Source organism: Odontesthes bonariensis, chromosome 5 (assembly GCF_027942865.1).
Source record: "Odontesthes bonariensis isolate fOdoBon6 chromosome 5, fOdoBon6.hap1, whole genome shotgun sequence".
Lineage (NCBI taxonomy): Eukaryota > Metazoa > Chordata > Actinopteri > Atheriniformes > Atherinopsidae > Odontesthes > Odontesthes bonariensis.
The window spans coordinates 10,015,333-10,032,555 of NC_134510.1; the positions used below are offsets into that span (position 1 = coordinate 10,015,333).

The 17,223-nt window shown below is 40.7% G+C and overlaps 1 protein-coding gene across 1 annotated transcript in view; it reads left to right on the top strand.

Moving 5' to 3' along the window:
* The window catches only part of LOC142380538 (furin-like protease kpc-1), a 166,088-nt gene that overhangs the window by 122,744 nt on the left and 26,121 nt on the right, over positions 1-17,223 (top strand). The window lies entirely within an intron of this gene.

The following is a 17,223-nucleotide window of genomic DNA, read 5'->3' on the forward strand; positions in this document are numbered from 1 at the left end:
TATTTGAACCAGGTTTAGACCAATAATTTTATATATATATGTGTATATATATATATATGTGTATATATATATATGTGTGTATATATATATATATATATATATATATATATATAATTATCCCTTCATAATGTGGAAATACACATGTACACTTTTATTTCTTTTATTTGGACATTCTGATTGTTGCAGCAGAAGATAAAATTACTTCATATCCTTGTGTTAACTTCTCAATGTTGAAATCATCTCCCATTATATTATAAAGCATTGTTGTGTTGCAGTGCTGCCTAAGCACTCTATGATAAGAATGATGTTCAGGGACTTTTACTTCTCTTGAGTATGTTGATTTGATCAAACTCAACTCAACATTAGAGGGGCTTGCTGTATATCTTACAATACTACAGTACTGAGACTCAGACTCAGACTTTAAGTCCAAAACTCATTTTGTGAAATACATTGAGTTGTTCTAAATGAAATCCCTCAATGTCTACTTTTACTTTGGATCTTTGATGTACATTTTGTGAATGTACTGTCATTGTAATGGAGCCTTTCTGAAGTGTGGTGTTGCTACTTTTATTGAGAGAGTCTTAATGACCTTGAATGCACTGATGCTGTGGCAGTCTGAGGACAAAGATAATCTATTAATGAGCACACAAAAAATAAAACATTTAAGAGGTCATTTTTTTTACATCTACCCAGATTTAGTTCATGAATCAAAACGCAAAGGCCACATGAGTAATGAGACTGCGGCACCCCTTGCAGGCTGTGCTGTATGTTATAGTACTTTCTAATGCACAGAATTATTTCCAGGTGACACAGAGGAACCCATAAGTGGAAGCTAGAAGAACTAAAATGCTGGTCGTACCAGCAGCTAACCTCTGTGATTCTTCAAAGAACAATCACCAAGCTACAGAAAGTTCTTTAATTCATAAAGAACAAGAGGTGTCATCATAGAGAAGCACTTTTACTGAATTATTTCTGTAAAAATGCATTGCACAAATTGTTCATGTCAAGCACTTTCTGCAGTTGTAGCAATGATAGAACTTTTCTAAGATGAAACACCAATCGGGTGAAGAGGTGAGGGGCGCTAGCCTGCAGCATTTGCATATATAGCTCTTTTATTCCCTTTAGTGTGGAGCAGTCCTTTATATATCTGTACATTGTCGACAGTAATGGAGTTGAGATTGAAAAATGGTGTTTTAGATCTATCTCTGCAGACTTGTGACTGTTGCCAAGCCTAACAGATGCTCATCTGATCAATTTTGTACCCCGTTTGTCTTCCTCCTGAGATGAAAGCCTAAGGAGATAAATACAGGTTTATCCCACCATTTGCTTGTTCATTGCAGTGAGATCCGACATCCTGCCGAGGGTTTTGATTATTTCCTTCTTCTGTGTCAGACTCTGCCTCGCATCAGATCTTTATCGCTATTTTCTTCTCTTTTATTTTTTTTCTATCCTATTTTTCCTGTCTCATTTTCCCCTCTCCTCCATCCCCCTGCTGTTTGTGTTGTCCCAGGCTCATTTGGTGTCTCTAAGCTCTCCAGGTTTGATCTCTTTCCTTCTGGTATCGATCCCACCTGCTCTGGCTGCCTCAGTGGTGGGAAATCAAGACACATGCTGATCATCTATAGGTCACTCTCTGGCATAGAGGTCGGAGGGCGATGGTGCAGGTCCTACTCAATGGGTTTGTGAGTGTAATAGATCTTTGCAGACTTTGCTTCTCAATTTAATTTAAATTTTTAATTTATTGGAGTTTGACCAAAGATTAATTTTTTTCTTGGCCCTCCTATATTAAAATATAAAAAGGAAAATGCCTAGCAGAAAGGAGCAGTTTTGACTAGTTTTCTTACATATCAGTGGTTTAAAGAATTGAAGCAGTCCAGGCTATTTCCAATATCTTCCCACCTTCCGCTTCCTGTATAGTTCTGTATATCATCGTTTTTGTAAGTAAACTGGCACAGATACACATATTAGCTTTACATTACACCTCTGCTGTTTATATAAAGTCTGCCATAAACAGAAGGAACTGGCACAGAGAGCGACAAGGGTTTCTCAGAGACTAAATGCATCTTATAAAAACAAAACAAAAACTCATCCTTAAGGAATGAAGACCAAAAACGTCTCAACGGAAAAAGTTCAAAAGACAGAGGAAGAATATGTTCAATAGATACAGTGCTTGCCTTATCACAAGAAAAATCTGATTTTTGCAGATGAAAGTAGTAATCCACATATCACTGTTACAGTGTCTCAAACACTAAGTTAAATCACAATCATACGGCAGGCTGACCGACTTGCAGACCCTGAGCTCTCTTCCAGTGGGCACAAAGGGAGAGAGATGGGTGAGCTTGATCAACCCCAGTAGTGTCAACCCAATTACTCATTCTCTTAAAGGGCTATTAAAACATAATTGCCCAGCGATTTACATCCAAGTTAACGTGGCCCCGAGATAATTTATTATTTTCCATAAGCCCTTCCTTTTGTGTGCCGACTGAAAGAGTGTGGGGGAGAAAGAGAGGGAGACTGTAATTTCCTGACTCATGAAGAAAGCCATGTTGGCAGTTCAGTGTAATTGTTTAAACCTCACTCTCAGACACCTTCCAGTCACCCCCTTTTAATCCTCGTTATCGCTCTCATTAGCCCGGGGTCAGGGGTCAGACGGCTCCCTCTAGAAACACAAACACAGCACTAGGGAGAGGAGGGCATGGATGGTGGGCTAGAGGGATGAGTTGTCGATGGTTAGTCCCACTTCAGCACCGGACAGCACAAGTTTGGTCCACTTTTTCAATTGGGAAAGTTCTTTATTTTTACTTTTACATATTTAAACCATGGTTGCGTTATAAGCACCGGACTAGTACACATGTTTAGTGGGAAGGTTTTTTTTTCCAGCATACAGTGTCTATATGTGCTGCAAAGTGTTTGAAAAGAAGTTTAACACTCACAAGCAGAGTGTACATGGTTATGTCCCTCAGTTAACAATACAGTATGACCGTGAGAAATGCTTTCACCTCATCAATACATTTACACATGATTTCAGAATCATATAACATCCCTTTAGTTTAGCTACAGATTAATAACTGCACCACCAGTCTTTCTGTTTTATTCCGTCCCGCTGTCTCCCACCTTTGCTGTGGTCCTGCTCACCTCCTGTGAACTGTCTGCAGGAATCACAACCTCGTTTCCTCCCCCGTGTCCCTTTCTGAGTGAAGCTAATAAAGATCAATTAAAGTCATTACAATGCCCGGCCACTAAATGCATTAGCAGGCTCTCTGTCTTTCTTGGTATCAACTGTGTGTGTCTCTCTCTTGCTTTCTGTTGCATGCACATTGGCTTGTTGGGATCTTTGGGATGGCCAAGGTATTTTCATCAGTAATCTGAGGCCAGAACCAGCACGTGTGCATTAATTCTACGTATAGCTATTTCTTATACTGACACTCAGTAGTGTGAATGCATTATTTTTGACTAACAGGGATAAGTGAAGCTTTTAAGTGTTTGGTCATTTGGGTAAACTGATATCATAAGATAACATTTGTGTTACTCTTATTCCAGTTTAATGACTGAATAGATTAGAAGTAATTGTCATTTACATAAATATTAACATATGAATATACTGAACCAAATAATACTTAAAAAAAAAAAAAAAAAAAAGAAAGAAAAGATATCACCGATTTCTTGAGGAATACCAGAAGTGGAAGTAGCCACTGTTACATTTGTGGTCTACCATTTTCAAGTCATGTGGCTGTTGTCATCCTGGTTTTTATTTGGCCAGAAACGACTATACAAGAGGGTGGAGCTGAGTCTCTTTGCAAAGCATCTGGATTCTCATGAGAGTCACAACGATCTCAGAATCTATCCTGCCAGGCACCAGTCCAGGTACCAGTCCAAGCACCAGTGCAGACAAACCAGAATCTTGTACTGGCAGCTAGGGCCGAGCTTTGTGTGTGACATCAGCCCACAATGCCAGCACTTTTTCAACGACTGGCTCCACTGGCATTGGTTTGTTGATTTTATTGGTTAGAGATTGGTTAGTGAATAAATAAAAACCCATAGATAACCTATGATAACATCCAACTCAATGTGATGACTCAATGTCCTGCCACTACAGCTGAGGTCGGACTGTTACTGCTCCATCAACCACTGTAGCACCATTCTTAGACCAGATTCAACAGAAAACAAGTGATATGACTGAGTTATAATAGAGATGAAAGAGATGAAGTGACCCATTCGCAGGACAGCAGGGAGCCTGATGGTGCTGCCATGAGCTGGCAGGGCTGTTGTCACACTTTGTACAGCTCATTGTGTGTGTGTGTGTGTGTGTGTGTGTGTGTGTGTGTGTGTGTGTGTGTGTGTGTGTGTGTGTGTGTGTGTGTGTGTGTAGATGTACTGTATGTGAGAGATGCATTTTGAGAGGACAGTGTGTCTGAAGCTGAAAATGCATCTGAGTGTGTTCAGTATGTGTGAGACCATGTGGACTGTGCCTGTGTGTTTAGGCTCTGTGTGAATATGTGTTTGTTTGAGGGCAAGTGAGAGACTACTGATGAGTGTGTGTTTGTTATCAGACTGTCGTAAGACTGAACCTAAACTGATATTACACTGCTACTTGTGTATGGTTTGAGGTGTGTGTTTGTGTGTGTGTGTTTGTGTGGACTGGATGCCATTAGTTTTGCTTCGCTTCTTCATGTGCTCGTCGGCTGCTTCAGTACAATGTAACAAGAATCCGATCACTGAGCCCGGGCTCTGCCTCCCTCTCCATATGGCCGCAGATAGCCTTGCCTGCCCCCCCCAGGCCTCTGCCATTGTGAAAAGCAATTGTGTGGAATGTGTAGGAATTAAGTATTCCATCATTCAGTGCAGACATGCAATTAAAAGAGCTGCAGCCGTCACTCGCAGTAGACAACCCGTGAATCATGGCACAAAATCTCAACAAGGCTGATTGCCCCCCACCCCCCAAAATGGCAAATAAAACATAGACACACTTCTGCCTCTTTGCATGTATGCATGTGATCTTACCCTGGCTGTTAAAAAAAAAAAAAAAACACAAAGAAAAACTGTTTAAACTTTTTATCACATTTATGGCTCTGTTTAAATACAGAACTGCAAGCACATTTGCATCTTATGGTTCATCAGTCATCTTCAATCAGAGAAAAGCAAAAACTTTTCTCATTAAAAGTGCTATTTACGCAGTTTCCAATCGGCTTCAACAAGAGTTGATTTACCACCAGGCTGCACTCCTTTGATCTGATTGGCTGAAGCTGGCGGGTTATAGGCCGTGATTGACAGATAGCTCATCCAATCATTTGCCAAGTATTTTCTGAAAGTTAATTTCTTGTGATTACTTCTGTGGAGCAAACCATTTGGTTTTCTGAGATTTCTGAGACAGACTAACTAACATTTACAGCCACTTTGTGCAGTGATTTCAAGCAGGGAGAAGAAATTAATAACTATTTCTGTCACGTTTTACTTGAAGAGCAGCTATACATTTGTGAATATTACACAGAAAACTGTTTCACTCCTTTTCTCACACAGCAAAACTTTTTGTGTGAAATTGTTATTGTAATGACATTTGTTGGCTTCCCTCCTCTACTAACAAAGCAAGCACGTAAACATAAAAGCACAGTTGTCTGTAGTATATGTTCTGTTGATGGTTCCTCGCTTCATGATATTCAGTCCGTTAAACCAAAAGTGTAGGCTGTCTTTTTTTATCTTTTAGGGTCCATTAAGCATTTCACAGATACACTGATGGCACTGATGTTTGGTAGATGGGTGCCAATGATTTTCTGGGCAGTTTTGATAACCTGCTGCAGAACAATTCTGTCTTGTTTTGTACACATCATCATGCACATGATATTTTCTGTTAGAATGCTCGCAATTATTAGCATTTAAGTTCTAGGATGACTTTTTGGCTAAACTGTTACTTAGGCTGGAAAACCAGAGAGAAAATGGAATGTTGTGGTAAAAACTGCAACTTTGGAAGATGTGTGTTTGATTCTCCTAATTTTGACTGCTGAAACCTGCTGTTTCCTCATATCTGCTTTGACTCAACTTGGGGAAGCTGTCTCACTCTCTCTAAGGTTGTAGCTTTACAAGAAAGGAATCAGTTCAAAGCCAGCATGAACAAACAGAAAAATTAAAACCATCAAGAATTTATTCGCCATACATAAAAACATGTATTTATTAAGACTTTGAAAAACACAAAATTAATGCAGATGTGCTTACATTTATCTTGGCATTAGTGAATGTACAAGCTGTAGATTAATAGCTTTCAGTAATAAAGGTGTTGACATTTAAAGATAGCAAATGTCATGCAGTCCACATAATAAATGCAGATGTTTAGCAGTAAAGTGGATGATATTCTGGTGATTTATTTTCTCATGGTACTTTGCATTTGAATCTGCTTTGCATTTTGTTGGAAAACCATCTCATTCTTAAAAATTTTCCAGTTTAAACAAGTGGCTTTTCTGACACTGTCATTTTTGTCAAGTGTCCGAAAGGGAAACATTAACAAGATGCAAAGATACGTGAAAAAATTATTTGAGATCGATATAGAAATATTACACGAGCACTTTTTAAAACTTTATCTGGCTACACTGAACCAAAAATGGAACTGCAAAAATTTTTTTCTCAGCTATCCAGTAAGCATATTGAAATACTGTGTACACACGAGTTGCGCAGTCCTTGTCTCTGTAGTATTTCCACTAGTTTGTCTCTATCTCCTCTGTTGGCTCATATCAGTCTGTTCACAGAGCTAAGCTTGAGTGGGCTACAGTGTAAATATCCCAGACCTATTATTACTCCAACAAAACGTTCCTAGCCGTTGTCAAGCCAGTAAGTATAAAATGGTGAATTGCAGACACGAAGAAAGATAATTGCCACTCACACTGGAAATTTGGCAAGCGCCTTCCCCACGAGACGTGGATGAAATGGTGCTTCAACCCCCGAAACTGTCATTCTTAATGAAATGGTAATTACAAACCCAGCGGAACAGCTGAGGGGCCTGCCGAGGCCCACAGAGCCCAACTACAAGAATAAACCTGCTACAACAACCTGCAGAGAAGAGGGAGAAATGCAAGGAGGCAGGAAAAGGGTTGTGGGAGGCGAGGAAGAGGCACAGCGAGACAATATAAAGGAGGAGAGAGGTTCAGGAAGGTGCTACCACCAGGAATCAGAGATTTATTTGAATTGTGAAAAGTAATACACACTCCAGGTTGGAGTATGCGGTACACTGGGACCCTCATCAATAACACCGGCTATGTGGAAGGCAGGAGGGGAGGTTGGTTAAAAGCGCTCACACAGCCTGGGTAATTGATTGCTTTGTAACTGAACGTGTCTTTAACCTTTGGGAGGTCAGGCCCGGTCGGACACCATCAGTCCTGCCTGGGGTTGAACCGCTTCCAGCCGTTTGTCTTCCGCTGCTCCCTCATCTCAGGGCCGATTTGTCAAGCATGAGATGTTTTGGGTGTTTAGATTACAGACGAGATGGGAAAACAAAGGCAAAATGCCACCCCAAACAAAAGGCCTGAGCCTGGATCTCCCACTGATCTGCAGGCTGGGCAGGAGGCCAGCTACCTGGGGTGCTGAAGCTGGGAGAGGGGGGGGGGGGGGGGGGGGGGTGGAAGGGGGGGGGGGTGGAAGGGTGGTCTACTAAAACAGAGCCACTATGAAGCCCCTGAAAAACAGACACTGTGGAGCTTGAAGCAGAGCCAGGATGGAGGCTGAACAGGAGCCAATGTGAGAATTGAAAGACAGCCAGCACGGTGACATGAGATAGAGCCGGAATAGCGCCTTGAGACGGAGCCAAAATGGCAGCCAGAAACTCGGGGAGATAGGAGGGAGCTTGGGGCGGCTAACTGTTTTCTTAATAGCAATACTCCTCATCACGGGAGATTTTAAAGTGTCCCTTTGCCACCCTCCCAGGTACTTAGAGCTGTCTGTCTGTCAGGCTGTTGGAGAGTGACTAAAGATGATTTATCTCTGAGATTATCGGGGCCAGTAGGTGTGCCATCGCTCAAACGATGCCTTTGAGGGACAACTCAGAAACAGACAACACTCAACACCAACATTCTGACACCTATCTCATTCTTTCCAGGAAGAAGTCATCCATAGTTGACCTGCACATTTTGCTACGTTGGTAGGAGAAAATCAAACTCTTATTTTGTTAAGCACATGTGTGGGTTAAGTTATTTTCAGATGTGATGTATCATAACCACAGGGTAAAAGCAGCTTGTTTTCGCATGAATAAGTAAGTGCACAGACAAGAGTGTGTGTGATTGTGTCAAAGCACTTGGTGCTGTGTGTGCCTGCCAGTGCCATCCCGTGTTCTTTCACCATAGATGTGATGTACCTGCCACCTTCCTCCTCAGCTGAGGAGTGTGTTTCTGTGTGTGTTTATTCTCCCATTCTGTTGTTAGATCTGACAACCACTAACACAAGCTTGTGTTAAAAAAAAAAAGGGGGTGTGTGGGTGAGTCTATAAATTTGACAAACTAGGACTGTGGAGACTTTGTTCCCCTCTTACCTTCCACTCTTCCCCTCACTCCTCTGCCAAGATTTAAGCAACCAAAACTTGTATTGTGACACCATTCCCACCAAGTGGAGCATGTACTCAAATTATATCATTCTCCTTTACACTATAACTCCTGTTTCTGGAGTTTTGACATGCTGAGACTTTTTCCCGTCTCCATGTAGAGCTAGATGAAGCTCTGCCTGAAATCAGTTTTTTGCCTCCCTTTTGTAGGCTTCCAGATTTGTTTGGTTCAGCCTCATTTATATCTACATGCCACATTAGGCATTTAGGTGATTCTTTACTCTCCCACATACTCATTTGCAGTGTGTACAAGAGTTTGATTATCAACAATAGACCTGTGCATCACATTATTTTGTGCAGTAATTGAGACTGAAATTAGTTTAAGTGTAATTAAAATTAGGATGGGATGATGAAATAATAGCTCATTTCCACATTCATGTGTATTTGTCTGCAAGTCAACTGCAAGTCCATTACTTTCTATCGATTTCAACTGGAATTAAGGGGCTCCTATTTTCATCTTTTTTCCTCCTCCTTTGCCTAAAGTTCATTGAAATATTTTAACTTTTGCAGTGGATTTTGGAGAGGGACGGCACCGATGCAAGTTGAATAAGCAAGGTAGCAAACACGCTAATAAAGTACTAGCTTGGCAGTTAAACTGATCACTGTTTTGAACACATTCAAGTGAAACATTCAGTCATTTTTAGCCAACATTGTTGGTGAAATTATGGGAAGTTTGTATTATGCTGAGCATATGCATAGTGTTTTGTATATCTTTTAACATCTTTCACAAAATTTACTACCAGGCAGACTGAGCTTTTTTTAAATGATCTCTCCACTTTTATTTTATGTATCATTCTGTCGGTGCAATTCCTTTCGCATATTCCATAAAACTGGATGGGAAAACTGAAAAAATTAGCCTTTTCCCATTTATGCAGTGAAATTTATCCATCTGACAGAAATGCATTTTGTTTGTTAAACACTTTAGTCAGACAGAATTACAGACTGCACACAAACATATGTGAAAACAAAGAGGAATGCTATCTTTTCATATAGTTCCCGGAACTGCAGAGGTGCAAGAACTAAACGCTCTTTTGTGCTTCTTACCTCTGAAGATCTGAACTATATTTGTCAGGAATTCAACTAGCAAGCTTTTATAACAGTAAATACACCATTTGACATTGTGTTTTTCTCATATGAGGGATGTTGCGTGACTATAATGTTCAAATCAATTAATTGAAGCACACCTGCTCACCTCAAGATCAATCCAAGCCAACCTACCACAAACGTACAGGGCAGTCCAGTGACTGACTGCTACAAAATATCCTTGGATAGTTTCTGAGCACTCAAAGCATACTGCACAGTGTGATTAAGGCCCTGGTGAGTCCAGTTTCTCTGGTTAAAATAGGAATACTTCATTAAATATTCCCCGTCAATTAAGATAAATACTGATTAAAAACAAGCTTGAATCAACAAAAATGAGAGGCAATGACAAACAGTGCCATAGTGTCCGGCTATATTTCCTGTGAATCACATAAAATATTAATTCACGTTTCAGTGGGGAAGAGAAGGCTGAAGTGTCATATTGTATTTCTGCAGTTTTTCCACATTTATCACTGTAAATAAAAAGCTATGTAATCTTTATGGAAACAAGACCACTTTGATTTATTTCTTTTTCTGTCTGTCTGTGAATCGGCTTGAGATCAATAACTTCACAACTCTGTCAGCTCTGTAAATCCAGATAATACACTATGGAGAGTGTGTGTGTGTGTGTGTGTGCATCCATATGTGTATGCATGTGTTTGCAGAACTACTTTTATGAGAACCAGTATCAAATTTTTCCAACGAAATGTGGGCATTTTAGAAATGGCCGAATTAACGCTTGGTATGAGGGTAAAAGGGTAAAAATTGATTCAGTGAAAGGAGCAAGAGAATGGGTTATGTCACTTATTGCCCTGTTAAGCCATACAGTCATATATGTATGTTTGTGTGTGCCTGTGTGTTTTTGTAGCAACCACAGATCTGGGAGCTGTGGGAAATGCATATGTGTGTGTTTTTTTATTTGTAATGAGAAAGCACCTACATAACTAATGCATTCTAGTAACGCATTTCCATTTCACGCAAGGCCATAGATCGTCTGAGGGCAGCAGGTCTCTCAGTTTGAGACTCAGTCTCCCTTGTGGGGTTGTAAAACTGGCCTTGCATCTCTGCCCTAGCCAGATAGATTAATTAATTATCCAGATTGCCTCTTTTTTCATGGCTGAGCCAATTACTCTGTGACTGAGCCTGTGGTCTATATAACCACTATTTAGGAGAGGGAGAGAAAGTGTGTGTCCAAATGCAGGGTAATTAAAGAAATGGCTCAACCACAGACTAACAATCCCACTATCACTTAAAACTGGAGTAGCTATGCTGTGATATTGTTTCCTGTGAAAGAAGAGTGGATCTATGTGCAAGTAATTGTTAGTCAATTGAGAGGAAGTACATACTGTCAGTGTGTGGGTGTGTGTGTGGATGGGTGGGAGGAAAAGAAAATAAGGTCCTCGTATTGATCAAGATTTGTAATACCCATACTGAAGAAGATGGGCAGCCTGGTAAAATAATTCATGTTCCACTGACCCCTGACTTGTTTGTTTATTTCTACATATTTGGTTCTATTGGTTTTACTGGTTTTATTTAGCTGTTTCCTTATTATCTATACCTAATTAAACTACAAAAAAACATACAGTATGGCTCAACTTATCTGCACACAAATTTTAATATTAAGGCTGAAGTAACTCTAGTTCAGTCAAAACTGCAGCATATTTGTGCTGATTGTGTGTTTGTGTGTGTATGCATTTGATTGATGGGTCAGCAGATAAACTGGATTGAATGTGCAGAGTGTGTGTTTGTGTGTGCCCCGAGGGACGGGGGAAGCGGAGCGCTTCACCTCCTGCAGGGGGTGCCGTGTCTCCCGGCAGGGGGATGCAGCAGGCGAACAGAGGGGTGCCTGTGCACCCCCTCTACCCAAACCACTACACGCAGACTCACACATCACCCCACTGCACCCTACTGAGCTGTGAGAAGGGATGGGGGGTTTTGGGGGACCCTGTTCCCTTCTAAGCCCTTACTGATGCATAATTCATGTGTAAGTAGCAATTTTGGTATTTTGCTAGAGGCGGCTGGAAACATACAAACAAAAAAAATCAGAATAAAGTTCCATATCAGCCTTACAGTCATCCTCTTTAGCCCTCCTTTTGTTTACAACAAAGTTTTCCAAATTCATAAACAACAACGTATATGTCATGTCATTTTGTCATTACTGATCACTAATGGTCTGTGGACTGTTATTATTTGTTTGGTCTTTTTATTGTTTGGTCTCTTTATTATTTTCTCATATTCTTTAATATGTTTTTGAAAGCACAGTGCAGAAGTTTCAAACTCTACGTTGCTCCTGTTATGAAATCACAAAGCAGCTGTTAGACAGTCATGTAAACACACAAAACCTGATTTTTAGATTGTTACTTGTATTTGCTCTTTTACTTTTGATAGTGTGGCGTATAATTACTATTTCTTTGACAAGGCACATAAAGGCTTCTGTATTTGGCTTGTCCGGTGTGACAGCAACACACTCCAGACCAGGAGGAAATCTTTTCCCAAACATGTGCTCAGAGTTTACTCAGTGCTTTCCCCTCTCTTGCTCACCCGCATTACCCACAAGGGCAAAGACATCTGTAAGGACTGTACCTTGGTATGCGTCCAACAAAAGCTCTCTATCCAATTTCATCTTCTTTTGAATTTGTGTTTGAATAACACTGGAGCTACAAATCAAAAAATGCTGGACACTTAGAGTGAGGTCATGGGGTGTAGATCATTGTGGCTTCCAGAGAAGTCTCCTTGTGTTTAAAAAAAAAAAAAACAGGGACGGGCGGCTGCTACTTTGACTGATGACTTTAGAGGCTGAGAGGGTTGTTCAGGGCCCATTCTCCTGAGACTTGGTCCATGCCTGAGCCAAACCCCTCATTTTCCTCCCTGCAATATATTTCATTAAACTTTTAACTCTTCACAAGGTAATTAAGTTGACATTTTGAGGCTGTGCTGCTGAGTGTTTCTCCCTCTGTAATTTCAGTCCTGCAATGTATTCCAAAAACACCCATTCAAAGCGGTTAAATGGATGAAACTGTGTAAGATCCAAACTAACCAAGCTGAGCTGCTCAGCACAGCATTTCATAGTTACAGCAGTGCAGGTCCCAGTGGCACAGATATAATTAAGACCTCTTCTTAATCACTTAATAAGCCTAATTAGTAGCATTTCTAAGCTGAAGATTTGGCTGCAAGAGCGATAGAAATCAGAGGAATATTAAATCTGTTTGTTATTTCGTTTAAGTTTCAATGTTAATGAAATTAGTGCATAATGATATAACTGAAACAATCCACTCTGGGATTGACCAAAGGGCTAATGCATTCTGTTATGCTCTTGATAAACTTCTAATTAAGTGGCTCAAAAGGACGAAGCAAAACAAGAGAAAACAAAGCAGAATCTTTTTGTTCTCTGCCGTACTCGTGTCACCTTCATCAGTGTTTCTTGTTCTCTTTTCATTCATTTTTCATTAGTGCATGCCCAGATGTGATGGAGAGGTGCGTGAAACTGACAAACCAGAAACTACTGCGTTGTCATCAAGCCCACCAATCATGTGTTGGAACTGCTGCAGAATTCCTGGCCGCTTAATTAGAAGTTGTTGGTACCACAGAAGGTGTCACCAACCTTTTCAGGCACTGAACAGATGGTGTCCCCTTTTTTTTTTTTTTTTTTTTTTTTTTTTGAGGTCCTGCCAATGCCCACTCTGTGGCTCCTGGGAAAATGACCTAACTCACATGCAGCTGCTTAGTGCGGCTTGAGTGATTCTTTACAGCCGCTTGTATTGGGGGGGATTTAGCAGGACGTACCACTGCAAACAAGGGGTGAGACCATCCTAGCTATGTCCCTGGGTAGCTGCAAAAATCTGTTTTGGTTGCAACATACCAATTGTTAAAGCTGTGTTTTCAATGCCATATGCAGAGACAAAGCAAAGACCTCGACCCTGGAGATCTCGATGCATCAGCTGTGGTTAAGTTTGTGTGCACCTTCCTCCACTTTTGGCAGATGGTGTGAATATCAACTGAGAAAGGAGCTGGGAAGGCTCACGAAACAAAAAGTGAAAGGGGGTTCTTCGACAGTTACAAAGAGGCACCATGAAGAGCTAAGGGGGGTGGCCTCCATCCTTACAGATAAAAGGAAGGAAGGTGTAGGAGTTTGCAAGGGCATTTGCAGTTGAGGAGTGAAAGTGGATGGAGAAAATGCGAGGGCCACAGATTTGATATATCCGAGGCGGGGGGTCAGTGGGTTTAACATGCTTCGTGCTGCGTGGACAGAAGATCGGCTGTCACTCTGTAGTCAGCTTGGCTCAACCTCCCTCCGACCACGCAGGAGGTGGAAAAAGAACAAGTTGAAAATTGGAAGACTGTTTTCTGACTAATTACTTGATATGCATTACATTATGTGGGTTTTATTCTGAGGACATTCACTGTATTCCCACAAATCTCAGTGACATTCTTAAAAAGTATTTTACAAGTCCTGTGATTGTACGGCTCAATAATGTCACAAAGCGCAACAACTATGAATCCTGTTCTGCACACCTTAGTTTTTACAGAAATCCCAAGTTTACTCGGTGTGCTGCTCTCCTCTTTCCCTGCCAGTGACGGTGACATGGCTGAAGAGACTGGGGCATCTGCTTGAAAAGCGCCTCAGCACAGTAGTGCTCTTCCACTGACATGTCAGGGAACATAAATTCTGTCGTTTTCATCATGTTCTATTGTAGGCAAACCTGTTTCCTTCAGCTTTCACTATCAGATATATGTCTGTGTGGGTTTATGGTCGTGGAGCTGGGGCAAGCCCGATCGATCAGCAGGAGCTATAGGATTTAATAGGTGCATCGCTCTCGCTAAGGGGTACAGGGTGAGGAGAGTATATTTAATCACTAAAAGGGACCAGGGTGGCAAGCATCGGTTGCCAGCAATTTGCTATATGAGATGTCAGGGTATCAGTTTCCCACAGAGTGAGATGCATCTGGGACGATCCATTGTTATTATTGCTATTTGTGTTGCTAAGAAAATGATCTAATGCAGAGATTCAGATAAATCTATCAAACTTCATGAAATAACTTTCACTAAATCTTTATGAAAACGTTATTTGCTCTGAGAGTGAAGCTTAATTGATGCTGTTGCTGACCACAAGAGCAGTAAGCAGTACCATGTTGGGAAGTTGTGTTTGCCCATTACTTGACTTAATGTACAAACAGGGGAAACAAACAAGTTCTCAGGCAGTTGTACCGCTATCTTGCCGACACAAAGTCATTGTTTTATCAGTAGTCCGCTGACTAAATAAATTTGTTAGAATGTGTAGTGTGACGGAGCATGACATTAACCACATGCCTACAAAAGTGTGGATACACCTACATTCATTTTGGTAGACGTGTGCAAACTTTTGACAGGTACTTATGTGCAACTCCAAATCCTCAAAAAGTTGGGACTTGCTGTATAAATGTAAATAAAAACATACAAGGATTTGCCAATCTCATATTATTATACAATATTTAATTCACAGTATAATATAGGAACCATATGAAAATGTTGAAATTTGAGACGTTTTCATTTAAAAAGAGTATTAGCTCATCTTGAATTTGAAATAATAGCTGGAGGAACATGTTGCAACTAGGTTAACTGGCAACAGGTAAGTAGCATGATTGGGTGTAAGAAGAGCAACTTAGAGAGATGGAGCCTCCGAGAAGTGAAGCTCGGCAGAGATTGAGCAATCTGCGAAAAGCTGTGTCAACAAATTGCGGAGCTGTTTCAGAATAATGTTCCAAAACATGAAACTGCAAAGAGTTTGAATATCCCATCGTCTACAGAGCATAATATCATCAAAAGAATACAAAAAAATCTGGAGGCATCTGTGTCGAACATCAGTATTGGATGCCTGTGAGCTACGATACAAACACACGAGTCTGTCGTTGAGATCACTGCCTGGGCTCAGGAACACTTCCAAAAACTATGAGCACTAATGCATGTTAAAGCTCTGTCATGCAGTGAAGAAGTCATATGTGAACATGATCCAGACGTTGTCTTCTCTGAGACAAATCTAATTTAAGACAAAGACTAAGTGAAACTCTGTTCAGTTGTTTAGACAGATGATGCATGTTACATCCTCCGGACTGAAGAGGAGAGGGACCATACCGCTTGTTATCAGCTCTCAGTTCAAATCCCTGCATCTCTGATGGTATGGTGATGTATTAGTGCCTATGGAACTGGCAACTTGCCAGACTAGAAAGGCACCATCAGTGCTGAAAGGTATATTTGCAGGTTTTAGAGCAACATATGATCCCTTCCAGACAACATCTTGTTCAGGGAACGTCTTGGCTATTTCTGCAAGACAAGGCTAAACTGCATACTTTATCTATTAAAGCAGCATGGCTTCATAGTAGAAGAGTCGGGGTGCTGGACTGACCTGCCTGCAGTTCAGACCTGTGACCATCAGAAAACATTGAAATGCTGCATATGACAAAGAAGCCCCAGGACTGTTCAGTTCAATTCAATTAATTTTATTTATATAGCGCCAAATACAACAAATGTCATCTCAAGGCACTTAGATAATAAAGTCCAATTCAAGCCAATTGGAATTCAATTAATTGTAATCATAATTATTCATAAAATAATCCAAGCCGTTGAGACACTTGGATCCTAGATCAGACAGGAATGGAACAACATTCCTTTCTCAAAGGTCCGCTAACTGGTCTCCTCAGTTTCCATTAGTTTACAGACTGTTGTTGAAAGAAGAGGTGATGCTACTCGGTGGTAAACGTGGTCCTGTCTTATTTTAGTTGTACTGCAAATTCATGATGAGCAAATGTATGTAATGAACTAGTAAAATGTCTCATTTTTGACATTTGACATGTTTTCTATGTTCTATTGGGAATGAAATATTGGTCTACATATTTTAAAAATATTTTCAGGATTTCTCCTGTTTTGATTGTTTGTGACAGTGATTAATAAAATAATATCTGCAATAATAAATTATTGGAAGTATAGAAATAATTTTTTGTTCGTCCATTAATTTTCTATACGGGGGCAGGGCCCAATGGTTTGCTACACCCTGTATGGGTCGCCGGTCCATCACAGGCATCTTTCGTTATTTAAAAAAATAACACCTTCATATCTATTAGGGAGCATTGCCTTTCATCAGTCCATTTTGATGGCTTGTTACATAAACCGATTACTACATTAAAAACATGTCCTACTCTGTATACACCTGTTGCCAGCTGTGCTTTTCTGCAACTGCTCTTACTTTCACAATCCCCCAAATGCCCTTGAACTTCTGCCGCCTACCTCAACCCCACATACCCGTTTAACTAATGCTATTACGTCTGGCCCTACATGGTAAAAGTCATTGGTGGTGATAGTGGCTGATTAGATTGTGTCCATTGATTGCGCAGCGTGTTGTTAGAAAGGCAGTGTGGGTTGCAGCTCCCTCATCTCCCCCTCCGATGCTCTGACAGTCTGAGACAGAGGAGATAGAGCCCCATGCAGGGCAACAGATTGAGTTATTGATCAGCGCTCATCTTTCTGCTGTTTCTGTCTTCTCTCAGCTGCTTCAAGAGACCCCTTCATCAGGATAATGAATTTCACTTATTGGAGAT